This window comes from Amblyomma mixtum, chromosome 3, assembly GCF_055824585.1.
Source record: "Amblyomma mixtum isolate Tamu chromosome 3, ASM5582458v1, whole genome shotgun sequence".
NCBI classification, from domain to species: Eukaryota; Metazoa; Arthropoda; class Arachnida; order Ixodida; family Ixodidae; genus Amblyomma; species Amblyomma mixtum.
In genome coordinates this window covers 331,906,374-331,928,344 of record NC_143014.1, presented here as the reverse complement: position 1 = coordinate 331,928,344, position 21,971 = coordinate 331,906,374, and the positions used below count along the sequence as shown (strand labels likewise).

Genomic DNA, 21,971 nt, shown 5'->3' with positions numbered 1-21,971 from the left:
TCAAAGCCCGTTCGTTCTTTCCTTCCTTCAAAAACGGGCCCGGCCCACTACTCTGCACCCCGCTGACGTCAAGGGGGGCTACTTTCGCTAAAGGCACTCCATTGGTGCATCGTTCTGACTGACGGGAGAAGGTTGGGCGTAGCCTTGGCGTCGCGTCGTCTGCACAACGCTTTCCGCAGCGCCTTCTGTTCTGGCTCATGCCTACAAACCCGCATGAAGGAACAAAAAAAAAAAAAAACTGCGGAGGGAGCGTGCGGCGACAGCCTTGAACCCTAGCCATAAAAAGTAAAAAAACAGTAAAACTGAGGGAGTTGGCTCCCCCCCCCCCCCCCCCCCCGCCGTGATCCCGTCACGAGACGCTCTGCGTGCGCGCTCCCTTCTCAGTTTCTTTTCTTCTATGCGAGCCCCCCAAAACAAGGTTTTAATTAGTAGTGCAGCAGAGCCTTTCCCTCGCTCGCCCACATGACCGCTCCGCACACACACCCCTTATCTTTCGTGCATCTTGCGTACGCCTTGACTCCAATGAATGACATATGCTTTGGAGCGGAGAAAAGACACAAACACACAGAACACAAACACGCATGGAGAAAAGCAAACGGGCGGTTGCCGGGTCCGCGCTTCGCCGTGTGTTTCGAACACAACCGACTTCCGCCCCTCCGCTCATGAAACGGTGGGGAGGCCTAAAAGAAAATGAAAAGGTGGCTCGTTAACTGGGAATGACAAACAGATGTATGAAAGGATGCGCTCGCTAACAAGTCTAGGTGGTCGAGCCGATCGCGCCTCTCGATCGTTCAGTGTGCGGAGAAAATGCAAAAACCAAGAAAAGAATTCTATTGAAGGCGGGGCCATGACGTCGCCCTGTGACGCACTCCACAGACACCACGCCTCCGGCTTACATCGGAGAAGGAAGGGGTGATTTTGCCTTGCCGAGCCTACTCGACGAGGAGCGGGAGAGAAAAATTTCGAGGAGGGAATGGAAGGAGAGGAGGCTCGCTCAAAGTGAGGTAGAGAGTGTCTGCTGGCCGCGGGTGGGCAGGGGGCCTTTAAGAAAAAAACGTTACATCGTCTGCGGGAACTCGAATTGGAAGAATGCGAAGGCACTGCACCTCCACGGTACTCGTTCTCTCCCTTTGCCTCGTATGCAGCCCATATGAGTTATATGTGTCAGTATATGTGCCTCATATGAACACATATAGGCTTCATACGAGTTCATATGTGCCTCGTTTGACTCATATGGGCACCATATGAGCCATATGTGTCGACAAATGCGCCTCGTATTAGCACATATACTTCATACGAGTTCATGTGTGTCACAAATTAATGTGTCTCGTATGAACGCGTATAGGCTGCGTACGAGCTCATACGCGTCACAAATGTCACAGATGAACACATCTGCTGCATATATAGTAGTTCACGCGCTACGGAAAGGTGACTTGTATGGACTTATTACATATGTGGCATACCTTAACTGACACGCGACACTCGTGCGTACACAAGAGCTCCGATATGCACCGTATCAGCTTACATCAATCTCGTGCGAAACACATAGCCGCTGATGAGTGCCTCTCATAGAGTGGGCCTTGCTGTTTGAAACACGCGGAAAAGAAGGGATGAACAAGCGATTAACAAGTGCCCAACCAACGCATAAAAAAAACTCTTGGCCTGTTTCAAATATTTTTCTCCTTGATTCTCTGCTTGTGCCCTCCTGTTGTAAACCGCGCCTATCCAAACAGTATGACGTTAGGCGTTTCCAATGTGCTTGGACAAACGTTCAGCCAGAAGGCCAATGGTGCCTTCTGGGCCTAGTTGAGCTAATAACGCCAGGTATTTTCATGCAAGAGCTCCGACTGTAGTTAACAATATGTGCGCAATGAGAGTACTACGATCAATGGTGCAGGCGCTGGGAAAATTAAAATTCATACAAATATCAGATCTTTCAGTGCTTATCACAGAGCACATCAAGATCCACAATATCAGTGGAAGTGCAATCGGCTGTAGTTCAGCTCCTTATACCTTAAAAATAAACATTTGTCCTCGCACCTAACCGTCGAATTCTATAGACCGTTTACAGCGCGCAGTTCTTCTGTTTGAGACCAGATGGCGCCACAGGTGCGCTCAGAACACGGCGCCATTACTTTCCTCGTAAGTCGCCGGCGTGTATGCCTCGACGCAGCAGTGGAAATGTGGAAAGAGAAAATACGTGCTCTGTTGTGGATTGCGAGAATTGCGACAAACAGTTAAAGGGGCGGGATGCGATCGTTTGCGAGCTTTACGGAACCGAACTGCACTAGGACGTACTGCCCCTGTTCGCGCCCGTTGGACATCCACCCTTTCCGAACGGGCGAACGCAGCACACATGTTCGCCAGCGCTAGACAGCAAATATAGAAAGAAAGGTCTCGATCTTGGAAAATCTGCGAGGGTAAGTGCGCAACATAGCCGCATGAACAAGCTGTCCCGCCACCGAAACGTCACACAAAAAAAAAGACGACTGACGCTACTGCATATTGTGCAGTGCATAGCCGTGCGAGCGGACAACGCTTACCGTCAGTTCGTGTATTACACACCGCCTTGGTGCTACTGTTGAACTTCGCTCCAAATAGCGTGGTTTTCGTGGACCACAATCGGAATAAAGCATTTGTGTTACGGCTGCTGTGCTCAGCGGTTGTCACTTCCTCGCGATCCATGCGAGACAGTCACTAGAAGTGACTACGGCTGATTGCTTACAACCAACGAGACCTCGAGCATTTTCATGTCCGCATATCGAGCATGGAGCGTACCACAATTTTATACTATGTGAGGCTGACATAATTGTGAACTTCTTGTAGTGAACGCTCTGCCATGCGCGCGTTATCACAAATATATCCTTGTAAACGATTACATGCAGGCTTGTGAAGGCTTTTTGATGCATGGTACTGCTTACATGATTGGGTAACATTTGTTTGTTCATTTATTTTTGTCGCCTTCCTTTGTTTAGCAAACCAACAGAAAATATTTTTAGGCTTCCTAAGCACCTTTAACAGGTTGTAAACAAATGAGTACGATGTGCATGTGAGCGTTTTAGAGCAGTCTCCGCATGCATGTACACAATACGACAACGACCTGCGCAGCCGCAGGATCGTTAAACCTTGTTGTTTTAGATAATAACGCTAAAAAAAATATTAAGCAAAGCCTTGCGCGGCATTCAGGCGATCCACCCGTTGCCTGAACAGGCGGAGAGCTCAGCGGCTCTTCGCGACATGAAGCCCGATCACGTATTCACGCCTAACGTCATCAAATTAGGGTTTTCACATGTCCTTCGAAGCTTCGGACCAAACACAGTGTCGTGTTTTCACTCCTTTCCAAACCGTTTCAGCCGAAACACTGCCTGTCGGAACTGAAACATCAGACGCAGCAGCCGTCGCGACGAGGCGCGCGCCGAGCGGTCAGGAGGCGAGTAATGGCGGCGCAATCACGTGATCAAAGATGGCAGCCCCCATGATACGCCGCTGTAAAGGGACGAGTCTAGGCGGAGCAAAAGCCGTTGGGGACATCAGCCCCCTAGCAAGGAGCCCTGGAGACATCAGCCCCCTAGCGCATAAAACCTAGCGCCTTGTGATCTTTAAGTGTTTCAAAAATCCCTAGGTTGCGATGTTTGCGTGCATTTGAGTTGTGTCGGAAAGTACCCAGGCATCCTGCTTCCGTACCATAACCGCGCGAACTTTGAGCGTGCGACCATTATGGCAGCCTGAGGCGTGCACAACAAGCTTTGGTGGCAAAGACGTCGTGCGCTATGCAGCGAGCAATGACCTGTCGAGGTCGAACGTGATTCTGGAGATGATCTGCGACAGCATGAAGGTACGTCGTTGTTGTACAATGCGTCGAATCTCTGGCAGTTTATGTAATGAATTCTCAATCATCATTTCGCATCCTAGGCCGTCGTCCTGCAACTGCTGCGCGAGGTGGCCCCTGTGGTGTTCGCGTTCAAGATCTTGTCGTGATGGTTTGCTGTGGTGGACGCTGAGGCGTTGACGGCTACGACCCGGACGTAAGTATCGACTTATGCTGCTGTACGCCTTTCGGATGAACAGATCGAGCACAAGAAGGCTAGTAAAAGGAAGACCAGATGAACAGTGCTGGCTTGCAACAGCATTTGGGAATCGACGTTTGTTCATGGCAAACCACAGTCGAGTAGTTTAAGGCGTGCATGTTCCGCGAACTGGCGAGCTCTCGTATCCCCGGCCCCCACCCTTTTCCCTCAGCGGGACCAAACGTCATTTGTTTGAACGACTGTTCGGCGCGCAATTCTTTTCCGCCATGAGTTTTCCTGACCAGATGGGCTTTCATTGTTACAGTCCTCGCCCCCTGCTTCAGTTACCTCAGCATCCATACTTCCCTGCGTCAGGTGATCTGTTTCTCAGGGCAAAACAGTCCGCGAGTTGAGGTCTGCGCCCATAGGTAATTTAGTTCGGTTGTCCGCCAGTTTTAACTCTCAGCATTTCATAACAGAGTAGCTATTCATGCAAGCATGCATGCTAAGTGCTTAATTGCTGCACCAGAAAGGACTGCAGTATAAAACATTGTGTACACACGAGAGAAACTTTAACTCGTGATAACATGCAGCAACATGGCTACTTTTACCATACAGTTGTGCAAAATTGTGGAAAGATCCTTGAAAATATGTGTTGTTTTGAATGCTCATAAGAGATCTTGTCATCACAAAATGGAGCAATGTTTTCAGTAGCTGTGTATGTGTGTGACATATGTGCCAGTTCTCCAACTTATCTCCTCATTTCCATTGAAGAAAATGTGCTAGAACAATCGCATTTGAGAAATTCAGTTTGTTCACAGCCTTTGTAACAAAGGCAGAGCAAAATCTTGCTGTCATTCTTTACCTTCACACTCTGGTGCACATCATAAAAAGGTTGGCCGATGAAGAGCTTCCTTTTTGAGCACCTAAAATTGTGGGTAACATACGCAAAAACATGATGCCCATTAACTCAGTCAGTGAGTGAACAGTGTTCTAATAAATGAGAGGTTACGTTTCCTGGTTATGCATAAAGTGTTGCAATTGTAATTCTCTCTCTTGCATCAGCAAGAGATGTTGTCGGGCTAGTTGACTTCATACTTGTAATGCCATGAAAGGTTATGCGCATAAAAGATGACACGAAGAGAGAAGACACGACAGGATGAGCACAAACTAACAACTGGTTTATTAAGAAGCTGACACCTCTAAATTATAAGACAATCAGGTGCACGCACGGTGGATACACCCACAGCATGCCTGGTAAACGTAAACGCCATCATACCCTACAAGATAGATCTTAACAAAGCTGACTCGCTTCTATACAAGGTAAGAAATGTATCGCTGACGCAATTTTGTGCATTCTTAATCAAGAAAGATTCCATTATTTCTCGTGCCACGGTGTTGCTGCCCTGACCAAGAATCTTCATCTCATTCAGTCGCAGCCTACAATGGCATTTTCGGCTATGTTCGGCCAAATTCGTGGCACTTTCCTTGTCACTTAACGTGCGCTCATGCTCCTTTGCGCGATAATTCATGCAGCGTCCTGTTTTGCCAGTGTAGACCTTTCCACATGTTAGTGGGATCTCATATACAACGCCTTTCGCACATCTAACAAAGGGCTTGCCATGCTTTTCGGCGCATCCGGTCAGCCTGGTTCTCTCTTTTGCCGGGATTGAGCAAAGTCAGCCTAACTTCAGAGGCGCTGAGAACACCATAGGCATTCCATACCTATTGGCCACCTTCTTCAAATTGTGTGCTGCCTTATGCATGTAAGATGCTACTACAGGCTTTGTACCTTACTTTGGGGTCCTTTTGCGCGCTGTCCCTTTCATTTTTTGCTTGAGAGTTTCACTCACCGCTGTCAGGATCGTGTAGGGGTAGCCCGCATTGTCCATCCGGGACACTTGTTTTATGAAACTTTCACCCATTCTCTGCGGACATGACTTTGTGAGTGCAGACTCAAGGCACATTGCAGCAACGCCTCTCTTCACTGTCTTCAACTGTGCTGACCCATACAGCATAAGATGTTTCGCAACTCGGGGATGGTACATCCAACACAGATGCTTTTCTGAGACAAACATTTTGATGTCCGAAAACCGTAGACTGTTATCATTTGGTACCTTATGCATAAAGGTTAAACTTTTGCCGTGTAGTCTAAAAACATTTAAAACCTCATTCATCAAGCCAAGGTAGTTAAAGGTATCCTGTTCCTTTAAAAGGACTAAAAGATCATCTACATATCGAAAAACTTTTAAAACTTTGGCCGTGTCAAAGACGTTTGTCAGGGAACGGTCAATATAAGACAGAAAAATGTTACACAGGACAGGGGCAACACGCGACCTTATACAAATACCACCAAACTGCAGGTAGAATCCATTGTCAAAAGTTATAAACGTGCTATTAAGATAAAATTCAAGCAGAGTTATAAAATTATCTAGTCATTCCTGTTGCGTTTTGAAAGGGAACTTCGCCGTTCTCCTCTACACACGATTTAGCATACTGCAGCAGTGCAGCATGAGGTATGAAGTAAAAGAGGTCCTGGACTTCGACAGAAAGCATAAACCCAACATTTTGGTTTTGGTTCAAATAGCCTGTTACATCTTGTGCATTTCTAGTAGCAAATGGGTCAAACACATCTAGCCTCTGTAACTGCTTCTGAAGAAACAAATTGACCTGGTTCTGCCATGAGCCTCTTTCGCTTACAACCCTCCTAAATGGGAAATCCGCTTTATGAGTCTTTGCTACGAAAAACACCTGTAACAAATTGCCAGTACACTTGTTTATATCTTTTGATACCGGCGCTAGGCCATGTTCATTGCACAACCTCACAGCCTTACTTTTTACTCTAGTTACATTCCTGCTAACAGACCTAAATTTTTTACAGATTGCCTGGCCTGCCTTTTTCCTAAACACACCTTCAGGTACTATGACGAATCCACCGTCTTTATCTGCCTGCAATAAGCACAGCTTGTTTTCTCTAAAAAAGTTCAGCACTTCTATCTTGGCCTGCTTCTTTCGTGTTGACGATGGCTTCGTAATAGTCTTTGCTAAGCTGTCCACTCCTTCCAAAAGGCAATGCTCTCGATTCTTGCTGTCAGTCGCCCGGAAGGCTGACAGCGGGTGGGCAGCAGAAAGTTAGGTGGACGGATGAGATTAAGAAGTTTGCAGGGACAAGGTGGCCACCGCTGGTGAAGGACAGGGTTAACTGGAGAGACATGGAGAGGCCTTTGCCCTGCAGTGGGCGTAGTCAGGCTGATGATGATGATGCTTATAATATATATACATATTGTAAGCACAACATGCAACCTTCATCTTCATCTCTACATATTCATCATCATCGCTCATCTTCTTTTCTGGAGGGTTGGTCGTCATATTTGCGGGTGGCATTAAAGCTCGCTCCATCTTGTGCTCTGTTTCCCGTCTCACAATATATATATATATATATGATTCATTATATATATATATATATATAATGAATAAGTCGTAAATAAAATTTTTCGTACATTATGAGAAAGCACTTGGTTCAGTAGAAACCTCAGCAATCATTCAGGGATTAATCACAGGGTAGAAGAGGCATATATGAAAATACTGAAGTATAGCTTCTGCACAACTACCATAGTCCTCTGTCAAGAAAGTAAGAAAACTGCAGTAAGGAAGAGTGTCAGACAGACATGGTCTCTCAAATGCTATTCACCACGTGTTTACAGAAGGTATTTAGCGACCTGAATTGGGAACATTTTGGGACAAGAGTTAATAGAAAATGCCTTAGTAATCTGTCATTCGCTGTTGACATTGCCTTGCAACAAATTGCTAACCCAATGCGACTCGGGCAACAAACTGCAAAGCATGATCAATTATTTACACAGGAAGAGAAGAAAGTGGGCCAAAAAATTAATATACAGAAAACTAAAGTCAGCAGTCTCAGAAGGGAACGGCGGTTTGCAATATGTAGTGAAACAGTGGAATTGGTAAAGGAATACATCTACTTAGAGCGAGTGGTGTAAATCGCGGGGGCGGATAAGGGGGTTCTGACCCCCTTTGCTGAGGGTGAGAGGGTCAGGGCATGCGAGTGTCCTCCCGCTCACTCTGAGGTGCTTCCATAGACTACTCGGTTCTAGTGATCTTTTTTTTACTTTTGGGATGACTAGATATGTATATAAATTTTCGTGAGCTGCATTTTATATTGTAATAAAGTTGAAGGTAACTCTGCCACTGTGCTATATTCTGTCTTCTGCTTATACTGTCCCATTCGAAGATTATATTTGGCATCATAATGCAATAAATCAAAACGTGCTAAAAGCATCGCAATTGGTTAATGCCGTTAAATCCCTTTTCTTGCTTATCGTATCTTTAAAAAAAGAAGAAATAAAATGCACATATTCAGAATGGTTCCACCTCTACATGTATCTTTTGAAACTTGCATGGATTTATGCCACTGCTTAGTGCAGGTAGTGCCCACAGGTCCAGACAGGTCCAGGTCCACGAAAGTGAAGTGACTAGAAGAATAACATTTGGGTGGAGTGCATTTTGTAGGCATTCTGAGATCATGAATGGCAGCTGACCAGTGTTCCTCAAGAGAGAAGTGTACAACGCTGTATCTTACTGTTGCTTACCTGTGGGACAGAAATGTGGAGGCTAACGAAAAGGGTTCAACTTAAAATACGACAGTGCAGTAAGCTACAGAAATGAAAGTGATAGGTGTGACATCAAGAGACAAGAAGAAAGTAGAGTGGCTCAGTGAGCAAACATGGGGTAATGACATGCTAGGTGAAAACAAGAAGAAATGGGCTTGGGCAAGGCATGTAATGCAAAGACAAGATAACCGATGGTCCTTAAGGGTAACAGACTGCTGGATTCCTAGGGAAGCAAAGCATAGCAGGGGGCGGCAGAAAGTTAGGTGGACGGATGAGATTAAGAAGTTTGCACGGATACGGTGGCCACAGCTGGCACAGGGCCGGGTTAATTGGAGAGTTGTGGGAGAGGCCCTTGTCTTGCAGTGGACATAGTCAGGCTGATGATGTTGAGGCCCACACCATGGTTTGTGTGTTCCCTCAATTTGGTCTATTTTTGAGCAGATTCTATTTTTGTTTTCAGCTTCACTTCTTGGATGCAGCAAAAGCGCCAAAGAGGCACCTTTTTGCTGCTGACGAGTACCACATGGTGGCGGGCAAAGGAATTGAGGCGCTAGCCAAGATCCTCATCAGGGGCCTGGCAAAGATGTACGTAGCAGGCGTTCTTGCAGCTTTCTTAGGTGCACCAGCCAGGCAGATCATTTATCAGTGCCATCACTGTGGTGCCAAGGGCAGCCAGCATGGGGACTGCTGTGAGTACTGGAGGCTGTGGGACCTGCACTACTACCTGCATTACTCATAGCAGTGGATACTGCAGTGACAGTGAGGCCTGTTTCTGATGTGTTTCTGAGCTGCATCTACTGCTTAGAATCTCTTGACATCACCTGGGGCTCTTTAATGTGCAGTGGCATCACACAGGCATTTCTGCATTTAACCCTCATCGAAGTGGCCACAATTGTGGATGGAATTAATCCAGAGCTGCCCACTGCGGCGTCACTTGTAGCCCATGTTAAAGCCCATTCTGGACTTTCTTCTGGACGTTAAAGCCCATATGACAAGGGTTATATACATTGACTGATGTTGTGCTGGCCTACTTCAGAATGCCTACCAATGACAAGTTGGAAATCTTGGGTGGGAAGAATAATTGTGAAGGACATGAAGTGTGTGGAATATTACTTCTCTGCAAGCTGCATCCCTGCAAATGGCAAGCTGTTTTATACATGTGTGGTGTGGTCACGTCTTCATTGCTTCAAAATAGCAGCACCCCGCAGACATGTACTGCTGCGTGTTGTCACTAGTTGGACAGTTTTCATGCAGCCATAGCACCCACGGAGCTTTGCGGTGCCCTTTCACCAACGTCGTCACCTCTGTACTTGGTTTCGCATATGGCACAGATACATGCTACAGATACATGTTACCACAGTGCCCGATGTATCAGCTTGCCACGGTCGTAAGCAAACTGCATGCCTCTGAATCGAAGACATTCAGTGTATGGTGCAGTCTGCTTCGAGGTCTCCACGGACCACTCACTGCACTGCCGTCAATAAACTTTGCGGAGCAGCTAAGTGCCATCAGATGACAGCCAGTAAGCACCTGGTATGGGACCCATGGAAGTGAGCAATCATCAGTGCATTCACAGTTGGCTAACACAATGGCAACACCAGTTGTATGCAAGGTACAACCTAGTTCTTAGTTGCTCTTCAGTTGTGCTTACACCAGGGTGGAAATTTGGGAAAGTCGGTACTGATTCATAACATAAGAGTAGCGCAAAACCAGGACGACGGACACAAGGGGAGAGAACACACACCAACAACACAGGCGCTATGTTGTTGTTGTTGTTGTTGTTGTTGTTGTTGTTGTTGTTGTTGTTGTTGTTGTTGGTGTGTGTTCTCTTCCCTTGTGTCCGTCGTCCTGGTTTTGCGCTATTCTTCAGTTGTGCTTACACCGCACTGCCAATTATCGACAGATGTCCAACACCTAAGAAGTGCAGCCTTCCTGCCAGGCATTTAGTGTCAGTCTACTGCTGTCAGTGTAGCCACACAGTGCTGATCCTCTGTTGTCACCTTCCTCGCAAACTGCTCAGATCTTGGCCTGGGTCCCCATTACATACAGTCTCGGTGAACCCAGGCCATATACTTAGATGAGCTGTTATAGTAACAGCCACATGAATGCCCCTTTGAGGCTCACTTGCTCAAGATGATCCCAAAGTCGTTCATGTAACTAAGGGCAATAGCAGACATAGCCATGTGCCTTTGCTGCACCTCTCCAGCCCACCAAATAACCTTTGCACAGTGGATATGCCTCCTGCTACAAAGTGAGCTTGCTACTTAGCCCCTTTGCACTGTATGGCGCAGTTGCCTTTTGCCCAGTCCAGTCATTGGCTGACACTGTTGCATGAAGTGCCATGAAGAGGGTTGCCCAGCATCTAGGTGCCTAATGAAATAGAGCATCATTGCCCTCAGCTGTCAGATGCAACAGCACCACTTCCTTACTTTTTAGCCCTCCACTGTCATAGTAGCCTTTCAGATCTTTAAGGCTCACAGGTGGCATTTGCATTTTCCTCCACCAACATCACACAACTTAGTATATATTAAGTGGTACTAGAAAACATGTTTTACTGTGTTGGCCATGTGGATGCTGTGAACATACAAAGACATTCTAAAGTACAGGCCTGGTGCTTGCATTGTGAACGCTGAAGTACTCAGTCGTTTAGTGGTGATGTCTTCTCCAACTGTGGAGTCTGTCCTGCAGAAGGAATACACAGGTCAAGAAATTAAAATTGTTGACAACCACAAAATCCTTGGAGTTACTTTCTCGTCGCATCTCAGCTGGGATCAGCATGTGGAAAATATTTGTAAAAAGCTCTCTTCAGTAGCAGGTGTTCTATCACGATGTCGATGGCTTCTTCCCACTCACGTGAAAATTCAAGTTTATCATGCTCTTTTCGGTTCCGTTTTGAATTACTGTAACTCTGTTTGGGCAACCACCACAAAAACAAATGTGATAAAAATACAGGTTCTGCAGAAGAAAATGATCCGCTACATTGCAAACCTTCCTTATCTCTCTCCATCACGAAGTGCCTTTATTAATTATAAAATAATTCGTTTTGAACATATGTATGTTTTTCGCATTTTGAGTTTTTTTTACCATTCTTCTCCTGCGCATAGAGATTTCCTCGTACATACTGCCCATTTAAGCACCGCTTCGAATCGAACCCACACTCGAAACACCGATCTCTGGTATATTCCATATTTTCGAAATATTTATAAACTTCAAACGCTTGAACATACAAAGTTTTGGCTAGTGTTAAACAAAGTGAGTTAAAAATGTATTTGTTAATATATAGCCAGGTTGCATTTTATGTGCCTCTGTTTGTCTGCCGGTGCCATGTATGCACAATAAGTGTTTTTTTTTGGGGGGGGGGGGGGGGGGTCCTCTCTTTGTTTTCATGCGTCTGTAAAGTGCCATTGTTTTCATTGTATTGGATCAATATGTCACTTACTTCGTTGTGTTTGTTTGTTCTAACCTATATATCTTTGTAAACCTTTTTTTTGCGTTCTGTCGTGTACTGCCATTTGAGGTGCTTGGGCCCCATCAAGCTGCTTTTTGGCAGCTTTTAGCCCTTGCATCTCTCTAGGATGTAACTTACATTCTCGAAAAATAAAGTGAAATGAAATGCTAGATGAGTCATACCCAACAGTATTGCCTGCCTCTGCTCTGGCTGAGCCAACTAAACAATCAAACCCCAGGGAAGCTTTTGGATGATGTTTGGCTATGCAGTGACACATCTGGTACAGCTTTGAAGCTATATACAAGGTCAACAGAGCTCTGTTCCTTAGAACTGCATATTACTGGGTACTAGAGTCAAAACTGCTCCATTTTTACACCATGCCATCCTGCAATTGAGTCACAAAGTGGAATGGGGTGTCATGAAAATTAATCTTGGAGCGAAAGGTGTAGTGGGTGCCCTTCTGTAGATGAAGATACCACTACCACACTCTATCACTGGCTTGTATGTTGCGACCATCGCAGACTTGCTTGATCAGCACCAGTTTTACCTTAACCATTTCCTCAATAGCTGCAGTTGTGCCTTCTTGTAGAATTTACAGCGCCTCTTACAGGTTGATAGCACATTGTCGTAGAGGATGGTTTTACAAAATGGGTGAAATCTTTTCGAGTGGCCCTAAGAAGCCACAATTTGGAGTCCATTTGATGTTCTCTAGTCATGGCTTGCCTGGCTTCATTGCCTCTCACTGTGGTCCTGCATTATTGCTTGTTTCAACATATTTCTGCATTGCAAATGGAATGACATAGCTGTGCACTCCATCATGACTTCCTGCATAATGGTGTTGCTGAACATTTGGTACAAACACCTCAGTCCCCACTCAGGAAAGTCACTGATGAAAATCAGCTAGCTCAATCACTTACCATTGAATTATGCGACAACGCTTTGACATAACAGGTTCTTTATGTGCACAGCTGCAGGTGGGCTGGATATTGAAGGTAGCATTCGCCGTGCTGCACCCAGATCTCATTTCGTCTGTCCTGCACAAACAAGTGATGACATGTGACATGTCTGGTTCCTCCTTCATGGCCACGTGAGGCAGCTTTCGTCTGGAACCTCCCCCCAGGACCTTTCGGGTACATCATCATCATCAGCCTGACTACGCCCACTGCAGGGCAAATGCGTCTCCCATGTCTCCCTCCAATCAACCCTGTCCTGCACTAGTCACAGTCACGTTATCCCTGCAAACTTCCTATTCTCATCTGCCCACCTAACTTTCTGTCGCCCCCTTCTACGGTTGCCTTCTCTGGGAATCCATTTTGTTACCCTTAATGACCATCAGTTATGTTGCCTTATTATTAAATGCCCAGCCCATGTCCATTGTTTCTCATGACGTATCTGTTAGCCGTTATTGCAGTTTCATACACTTCTGTATTTGTGCACGCTTTTTTCAGCTCTGCAGTGAATCACCTTTTATGTAGCTGGTATTGTATCCCAATTGCTTTCACAATTATACTGCAATTTCGCCTGTAATTATGCCATGGTAAAAACTGCATTTGTTTTTACCTGCTCTCGTTGTGACATGCTCTCATTGTAGTCATTTTGAAATCACTTGGTCAGTGCAAGCGCAGCTGAATGGTCCTGGGCACTGTCCATGCTTTAAATAACACGACCACGAATATAACGCGAGTGGGGAGTTTGAGACCTAATGGAAGTGAAAAAAAAATCTAATTATAATGCGATCTCAGCGTGTTCATGCCAACTACAACCGAGAACTTGGAAAAATGGAGATGGTACATAAATATACAAAAGCAACATATTTTCTTTATGTGAACATTACGTAAACATTTCAGAGGCAACATTCCAGAAGAGCGTGCAACGTGCACAGCAAAGCTTCCTATGCGTTAAATGCAGTCTCCAAAACGGTAGCAGCTGCCATCAGCGCCATGCCACCATTGCGTCATGTTTTGTGCCGCCCAGTCCTGTTTCCTTTCGCCTTTCTTTCTTTTTGCTACTCCACCGAACTATTTCAGTGCCTTCTCTTTCTCAGCAGCCTGCGCAGCCTTATTTTCACGTTAAAATTTTCATTTACCCTTTGCGCGCTGCGTGGCCCCAAGGCCTTCGCAAAGCTTGCTTTTCTTAGTAGTTTGGTAGTCTGGTGGTGAAGCTTGCTGTGGCTACCTTAAATAGCAGCGAGGAAACAAAATCACGTTGTATTTGTCCCTTGGTTTCGAATATAGAGTGCTATGCGTTCTGAAACGAGTGAAGTGAGGGAAAACTCGTGGTATATTCGTGCAATTACGATACTTTTGTGAGAGTGCTCTCTGCATCTCAATTTTGCCAAGAGAGTTCTCAAAAGGCCCCGAGGCCATTGTGGCTCAAAGAGTCGATGTCTAAATTAAATGCATTGTTGCTCCATGGGATAAACATGCATTCTACGCTACGGGCAGTATGTGGTGTGAAATATTCATAAGTGAACATTTTTTTGGACTGCAGGCTGCGTGAATGAGGTATTTATGGCCCGACATCATAGAAAATGGATCTGTCAAGCTCTCTAGGGGTTTTCTTATGTAGCTGGGACAGCACAACTAGAAGGTGGAAAAGAGAAAGAGGGCATGCCCAATGCAGAGCAGAAAGAAAGTTGCAGCTCACACTGCAGCAGGTCGTATCACAAAAATGTCAGAATGAGTCATCACTGTTATTGTGTACTTGACACATTCACAGTAGGTGGCATAAGGAATTGAAGTATTTATTACAGGAAAATTCAACCTCTTTAAGTGCAATTTCGCACTTCTCAGCCTGAATTTTGCATTTATCAGCCTAGCTTCAGAGCTTCCAGTGCACATTAGAGCATTGATTGGATCGCTCTACTAACGTTTTCTGCACCAAATGTGGCATCCACGTACACATGAATGCCAAAAAGGCATTCATGTGTATGTGGATGCCACATTGTGCTTCTGCCCGTGCTCGGTGCCAGTTTTGATGGCATTCTGCGTGCAGGTTCTTATGGAGAGGGGCAGCTTGTATTTGGCTTCTGATCTCTAATGGCAAGGGTGTTGGTGTTAGGCTGTGACCACTGATCCAGCGTTAGCGTTGGTAGTCCAGGATTTGAAGGACACACTGGCTGGTTTGGGACGTTTCGAGTCATTGTTGTCTAGTGAGGTGAGCTTTGATAGGTTTCCAGGTGGTGGCAACTCCAGTGGCATGAAGTATTTCAGTGGAAGTCATGGGATGCAGCTCGAGGGCTGTGTTGTAGGCTTTCCTAAATAGGATGTCTATCTTTTTAATTTCAGCTAATTTCTGGGTGTGAGAGGGGGCCATGTACGTGATCCAGCTGCTGATCAGTGCTTAGATGAGGTGAAGATCTCCCTTCTTAAGTAGGTTGATGGTTTTAAGCCACACTACTATCTTGTTGTATATGTAGGTTCAGTATGCAAAAGCTGGACACTTTAAGGATCGCATTGCCTTCCATGCAAACATGCATGTCCACGGGCACGAGGTGGCCTCGGGTCTTTCCAACATAAAAGAAGGAGTTCAGACTTGGCTGCTGAAAGAGCGAAGCATAGCGAGCTCCCAGTGGGTCGTGTGAGCAAGGAGAATGAGGGAACTGCAGCAACCTTGGTAACTGTATCGAGCTGTAGTTGACCATGTGCTCCGCAGTGCAGCATCATTCAAGGGACAGCATACTCAATTTTTGGTGATGAATGGTGTGCCAGCATCAAACCACACATGAATGTGGTTCACGTTAGGGGTGACGTGAATGAATAAATAAAATAAGAAAGCTAACAAATTGTCCATACAAAGGCTGTATGCGGGCCCTTGCCTGAGACAGGATAAGTTTTCCACATGTTTTATGCACTACTCGGCAGAGCAGGTAATACGCAGCGATTGCAGTTCTGTGCACAAAATTGGCATGGAAGCATTGGGAATTGTTAAAAACCATTATACTTAGCGTCAAATGGCCAATGTGGTTCATTTGGACATTCGTTATATGCCATTGCACAAACATTTTACTTTGTAAAACCGAGATATCAGTTATATGGGCTTATATTGGAGCCTCCATGGGGAATAGCCACTCCTTCATTATATCCATTATTTCATCTCAATCCATTTCATTATAGGGAGGTTTGACTGTAAATGTCTTTTTCCGGTCAAGCTATCTTCATCTTCAGGCTGTGAATGTGCACCTGGTCCTTATTTCCAACATAGTGCTTGTACTTTAGTTTTCAGATGTCTTCTCCAGTCAGTGAATGTTCAGTCCATCTCCAGCATGAGAATGTGCATCTGAAAGGACCCTCATTTTCAACATGGATCTGATACTTTACGTTGCAGATCTCTTCTTCAGCCAAAGCATGTCCAGTCCATCTCCAGAGGTGGATGTGCATCTGCAAAGCTCCTCTTGATGGGGGCTCATACACTCAGGTTTGCTGCTATGGTTCCGTCTGAGTGATTGATACTCTTCTTGCGGTCACAGTGCTCAGCCTGGTAGTCGATAGTTACCGTACCCACCTTCTTGTGTGATGACCGTAGTAGCGGAACAACGCATGGTGTTTAAATGCTTGTTCTCAAATTACATTTATATTGGAACCGGTCTTTGTGTTAGAATACCATTGCCTGCCCATTCGTAGTTGCTGTGTGGCTACAGGCTGTCGGGTTAGCATTGACAGTGCATGCATTCAAGCTGTCCAAGTGCACTTCCTGCTCAGAAATATTGTTACATGCAAAATATTTTCATGTGTAAAATGTATTCCATTGGGTAATATATCTACTTTAGTGTACTGATCTGCTTTGTTATACTGAGATGACTTGGGAGTCAATGCACTAGTCATAGGCTGCGAGTTTTCAGTCTGCCGGGGGATGGGGGTGTGGTCCTGTTGCACTATACATGTAAACATCAGTTTTGTCTCTAGTTGAGCAAATATGCTTGACAAAATGACCCCATGGTTCTTAAAGTACTAAATAAATAAATTAACAAAAACAGCTGAAACATACCTAAACTGTAGGTAGACATTCATAACATCCTTAGAAGTGAAAGGAAACACTGAACAACACAAACATATCCACAACAAGCTAACAATTTCGTATATCGCGGACTCATTCTTCATTTGTAAAATTCACGGGGCAACACAAACAACACCACAACAATAAGCTAACAATGCAAAACTAAAAAGATAGTTAAACTTTTCATGTCTAAGAAACATTTCGCTCTACAAACATTTACACAATGTGCTAACAATCCAAAATTTAAAGATGGATGAAAAGCTCTTTGTCTTTAAAAACTGTAAACGAACCACCAAACTGGGTACAAAACAAAAGACATAAACAGAAATCAAAGAGCAAAGGTTGTAATTGGAAGTAGCAACACAGGGAATTAGATGCTGATTTTATAGGAAGGATTAATTTCAATTGTGATAGCTTCAAGAAAGCTAGTGTACTTTACTTTACTTTACTGTTCTTCGTTTTATACAAAGGCTACTACGAAATCAAGAACGCCTTTCTTTGCACAGTTGATCTCCACATAAAATTGTCCATGATGTCACAGAGATTTATTTTCCGTGTCGGCTCTGTGTGCCCATGGAAAAGCGCTATGTGATTTAAATTCACAACACACTCGCTCAGGTTTGTGTTGGCTCTGAATTCTGTCACTTCTTGGGAGCACCCGCTTGTTACCTTGTTACGTAGAAAATTAAGGTTATTCATGGTGAGATTGCAAAAACTAGTGTTGTGATGCACTGTTCATGAGAAAAGCAAAAAGTGGAGTTACAGAAGAGTTATTTTGAACGGTACGCTCATAGTTGATATTTTGGGTCAAAACATGATCTCAGTGTTTAGTTCGAAGTATTGAAAAAGACTGTGTGCAAGCACAAAAGAAAAACCTGCACTTATCAAGTGGCCAGTCATTTGATTCCGCATAGACACTTCGAACAGGTGTTCAGTGAGCTCCAGTTGCCTGTCAGAGCCTTGAGAACGGTTAGTATTGTCGCCCTTCGTTGGTGCATCTATGTACCTGTGGCGGTTTAAGGCTGTGCTGTTCTTCCAGTGTTTAGGCAACTTTAGGTCTTTAATTAATTTGTCCAAAACTGTACGAAAGAAGATAAGCTGCCCCCTGACCACACCATTCAACCTCGGGGGGGAAGGGGGGGGGGGGCTGGAGCTGGAGACCTCTAGCCTCCTCGCAGTGGGTGCCTATGGTACTACTTGAAGAAGTAAAGCTGCACAACAGCATTCGCTGGGCCATGACGTGTGGAACTTTCGTATACTCCATAGACCTTTTTACGACTTTCGGAAAAACCTTTTACGCAGCAGTGTAGACAGCTTGTTCGTTGGAAAAAACCATTGGCATAGTTGGCACTACGTGTTGTAAATAATCAGGGACTGCGTAAAAAAAATCTCATCATGGTAATTTGTGCTTTTAGTGATTGATTGGTGTGTGATAGCTAGGCAATGACGAGTTAATGAAATCATTGTTATTGATTAATTAAAGTAATGAAAAAATGGGAAAAAGTGGGTTCAAAGGTGCTCTGGATGGAAAGGCAATGCTTGATGATGCTAATTACGAAAAGTTAGTGTGTAATGGATATGAAAAATGTGTTCTAAGGTGTCAAATTGCTCAGAATGAAACGCCTAACCCACTACGCTATCGCGTCATACCCGTAAGGTGGAGCTTGTGTGTCCTCTCCATTTTTATCTTTCTTTTTTTTAGGGGGGGGGGGGGGGATCGGCGGGGAGCTTAATCCTCAGCTCCTGCGCTGCAACCATAGCCCAGCGCCCTTGGACTTGTTTTTAAAAAGGGGTACGCAAAAGGAAGGCAACTGTGCGAAAAAGAACGCACGGTTATCTGAAATTGTGCTGTTATTTAATATAAGGCAATTTAATATAAGTTATATTTAATAATATATAAGTTATATTTAATATAAGATTTAATATATTCGTTTAAATTTGTAAGCTTCATCATTTCATGAGTCTGTATCCATTGCAAGTCAGAACGAGCCTGTAGCCTAGCACAAATCCGAGAAACATAAACAAACAAACATGGCGGAGTACGACCGATGCATAGTGCGACGCGGAGTTTATTTCGAACGGCATTTCGAGCTGAGGAGGCCCCTGCTTAACACGGAAAGCCATCGCGAATGTGTAGAATATTAAGCGAGAGCGACGTCTGATATTTAGCACCTGATTCGAGAGAATTAAGGAGTCAAGAGGATCGAATGCGGGTGACTGATGGCGGCAGCGGTGGCGGCGTTTATAATGTGAGTTAGAACGCAAACAGCCCTTCTTAATGAGCATGCAGATACTCAATGTGCGGTGTTTGTTTTCATTGCTTAACCGGCGGGGTATGCTTTCGTACAGGTGCGGTCATAATATGGAGAACACGTTATACACAGACTAGCCATTGCTGCCTATGCGATCGTACAAGTACAGGCAAAAGAAAGGAAAAAAAACTTATCTTCTGCACGGTCGCCGCGAGAAAGTTACACGTTGAAGCGTGCACCGTACTATTTCGGCCGCTCCTGTACAGGAGCCGCAGAAGTTCTCGAAACTGAAATCGCGAAAAACGTGCATTTCCACATCGCTTAGAGGCCCAGCCAGGTATTGTGGGCAATACAGCTTGCGTCAACCTTGTTTAGAGCGCTTGAGGGACGCACTTCACTGCTTAGAAATAAATGCCTTATCGCAGCGTCTAGCATTTAGATTCAACGCTTGAGCGGAAGTAGAGCCACACAGACCTGCAGGCAAGATGGGCACAAGCACCTTGCCCGGAAACCATGGGCTGCTTTCCAGCATAGGTTTTTATGGTACGGTGCACATTGCTAGAGCGCTCTACACAAGGGTGACGCAGACTGTGCATTTTGCAGGTGGCACAGGGAAGTGCAAATCGTACGTACTTGGACTGCGTAGCGGTCGGGCTTCTTCATATTTTCGTCTTCCGAAGACCTCTGCACTATGCTGTTCTCCAGTGAGAAGTCTGCCGTATAAAATGGAGCAAGGTGACACATCTTTCGCTATTGGCATTGGTCTTCCGGGTATCAGTTCCTTGCATGCTGCAGTCGCTTGTCACCGTGTGGCCATCGCGTATTGTCTATACTTGTGTGCCTGTCGTGTCGAATTGCTGTGCTCGTCTGTAGTGTGCCATTTGCAGGTGGTGGTGGTAACAACTATATGTCGTCAACAGAAAGGATTTGGTTGATTCTAGTGGGCTTCCAGAGTGCATGAGGTGGCTGTCTGATCAGCCCTCTGGTTCCGCATGCTGTGGTCGCGAGGTCCTGTCTTTTCGTTCCCAGTTCCCAAGCCCAGTTGATCGCCTGCAGTTGAGCAGGCGGGTCTGAGCTGTACACCGCATCCTCTCTCTGGTTTTAGATTGTTGCATTCGAATGAAATTTGCTTTAAATCTGCCTTTGTGGCTCTGCAAAGCTTACATTCAGGGATGTAGACCCCTGGATAGGTTTTGCTCTTCCAGGAGTTGTCTGGCGGGTTTGTGGACGCTCCCTTTTGCAATGTTTCGAACAGCTCTTTCTGAGTCGCTGTAGTGTTCTAGAATAGTATTATAGTAGTACACTATACACTCACTGAAAATTGTCATGGCTTTCTCTCTTAAAATGGCTAAGGCAATGGCCGCTTCTTCCTCCTCATGTGCTTTTGTGCTCCATATGGAAGTGGTGGATATCGGTTTTATGTCCGTGTCTGCGATACCTAACCAAAAGGCATTATGATCACAGAGCTCTGCAACTGAGTATTACCCATGGAGGACTTTCGCCTTCCTTCTTTCTGCCTGACATTCGGGATTGATTGAAATAACTGCCATCCAACAGAGAAGGATGGGATGACCCATTCGCATAGACGACGGCTCAGCGCTCTTGGGTCCGGGCGCAGTCTTCAGCCACTTGGATGTGACTTCATGTCTACAGTCAATAATTATATCAAAGGGAGAATCTCAGAGGGAGCAGGCAATATAATAAATCAAAGAGGTACAGACAGATTCAAATTATATGCTCACCAGCATAATTCGGCGGACTCGCTCAGGCTCATTTCAGATCATGATCTGAGAAGTGAATGAGTCTAGACTCACGTTGAAATCATGATTTAAATTGCGAGTTCGGACTCACATTCAGATCAAGATCTAAATCCTGGTCAGTCCGGTAAATGTGGGCCTATCAAATTAAATAGTCCATGGTGTAAGGTTGAACAATCCCACAATCCCAAGTGAATCCAAGATGCCGATTGGGCGTGATTTTAATGTTCATGAACTTGAGTTTGCTGTGAACTCATAATACTGAATACGCTTTGGCTGATGATGTACAGCTGTTTCATTGTTTTGTGGTAATTTTTGTGGCTGCTGCTCTCTAGAAACATAACAGAAAGGTGAGAACAGTTTATTAGTAGCCGCACAAGGTGTCGTTGGATATTAGCTGTTGCTTGCTGTGTCAAGTTCTACTTTTTTACTGTTTTTTAATTGGCTGCCGAACACATGCAGTGACCTCAGATCTTTAAATCCTACAGGTGGCAGCTACAGGCCTCTAGGTCAGGCCTGGCTAGTCTAGCTGCAATTAAGAGCTCATGGCATCACTGTGCTTTCAACAACTTTTTTTGGCGTTTTAGGCGCATATCTTGGGCCATTGGACACATAAACGATTCAGCTGTTCGATGTGTGAGCTTATAGGAGCCCTGAGTCAAGGTAAGCCTAAACGAGTCATGAGTGAGTGATACGCAAGTCACTATAGGTCCGTTCGATTCGCCTACACTACATGAACTGGTTCATGCAGTGCTGCACTTCGCCATTCGTTTTAGCAGTGCAAGATGGCGCCGTCTGCCCGACGCCATTCGTTTCAAAAAACTGCAGACGTTGTGCAGGTCTAGTTCAGCAAAACTGTGCACCTCCTCAGTGGTCGGGGC

General features: G+C 45.2%; 2 long non-coding RNA genes across 3 annotated transcripts; one reads left to right on the top strand and one right to left on the bottom strand.

Moving 5' to 3' along the window:
• The first annotated feature begins 3,500 nt into the window (after nucleotides 1-3,500).
• On the top strand, nucleotides 3,501-10,346 carry LOC149355962 (uncharacterized). 2 transcript variants are annotated; one of them, XR_016289777.1, is made up of 5 exons: nucleotides 3,501-3,835; nucleotides 3,913-4,025; nucleotides 6,889-6,925; nucleotides 9,099-9,223; nucleotides 9,675-10,346. It is a non-coding gene; the product is annotated as an uncharacterized LOC149355962 (long non-coding RNA). The 2 variants fall into 2 exon arrangements; XR_016289778.1 differs by lacking the exon at nucleotides 6,889-6,925.
• An 854-nt stretch (nucleotides 10,347-11,200) lies between these two features.
• Nucleotides 11,201-20,228, bottom strand: LOC149355961 (uncharacterized). Its single transcript, XR_016291591.1, has 3 exons — nucleotides 19,967-20,228; nucleotides 13,004-13,120; nucleotides 11,201-11,320 (listed from the first exon to the last, which is right to left on the bottom strand). It is a non-coding gene; the product is annotated as an uncharacterized LOC149355961 (long non-coding RNA).
• Between the last annotated feature and the right edge of the window lie 1,743 nt (nucleotides 20,229-21,971).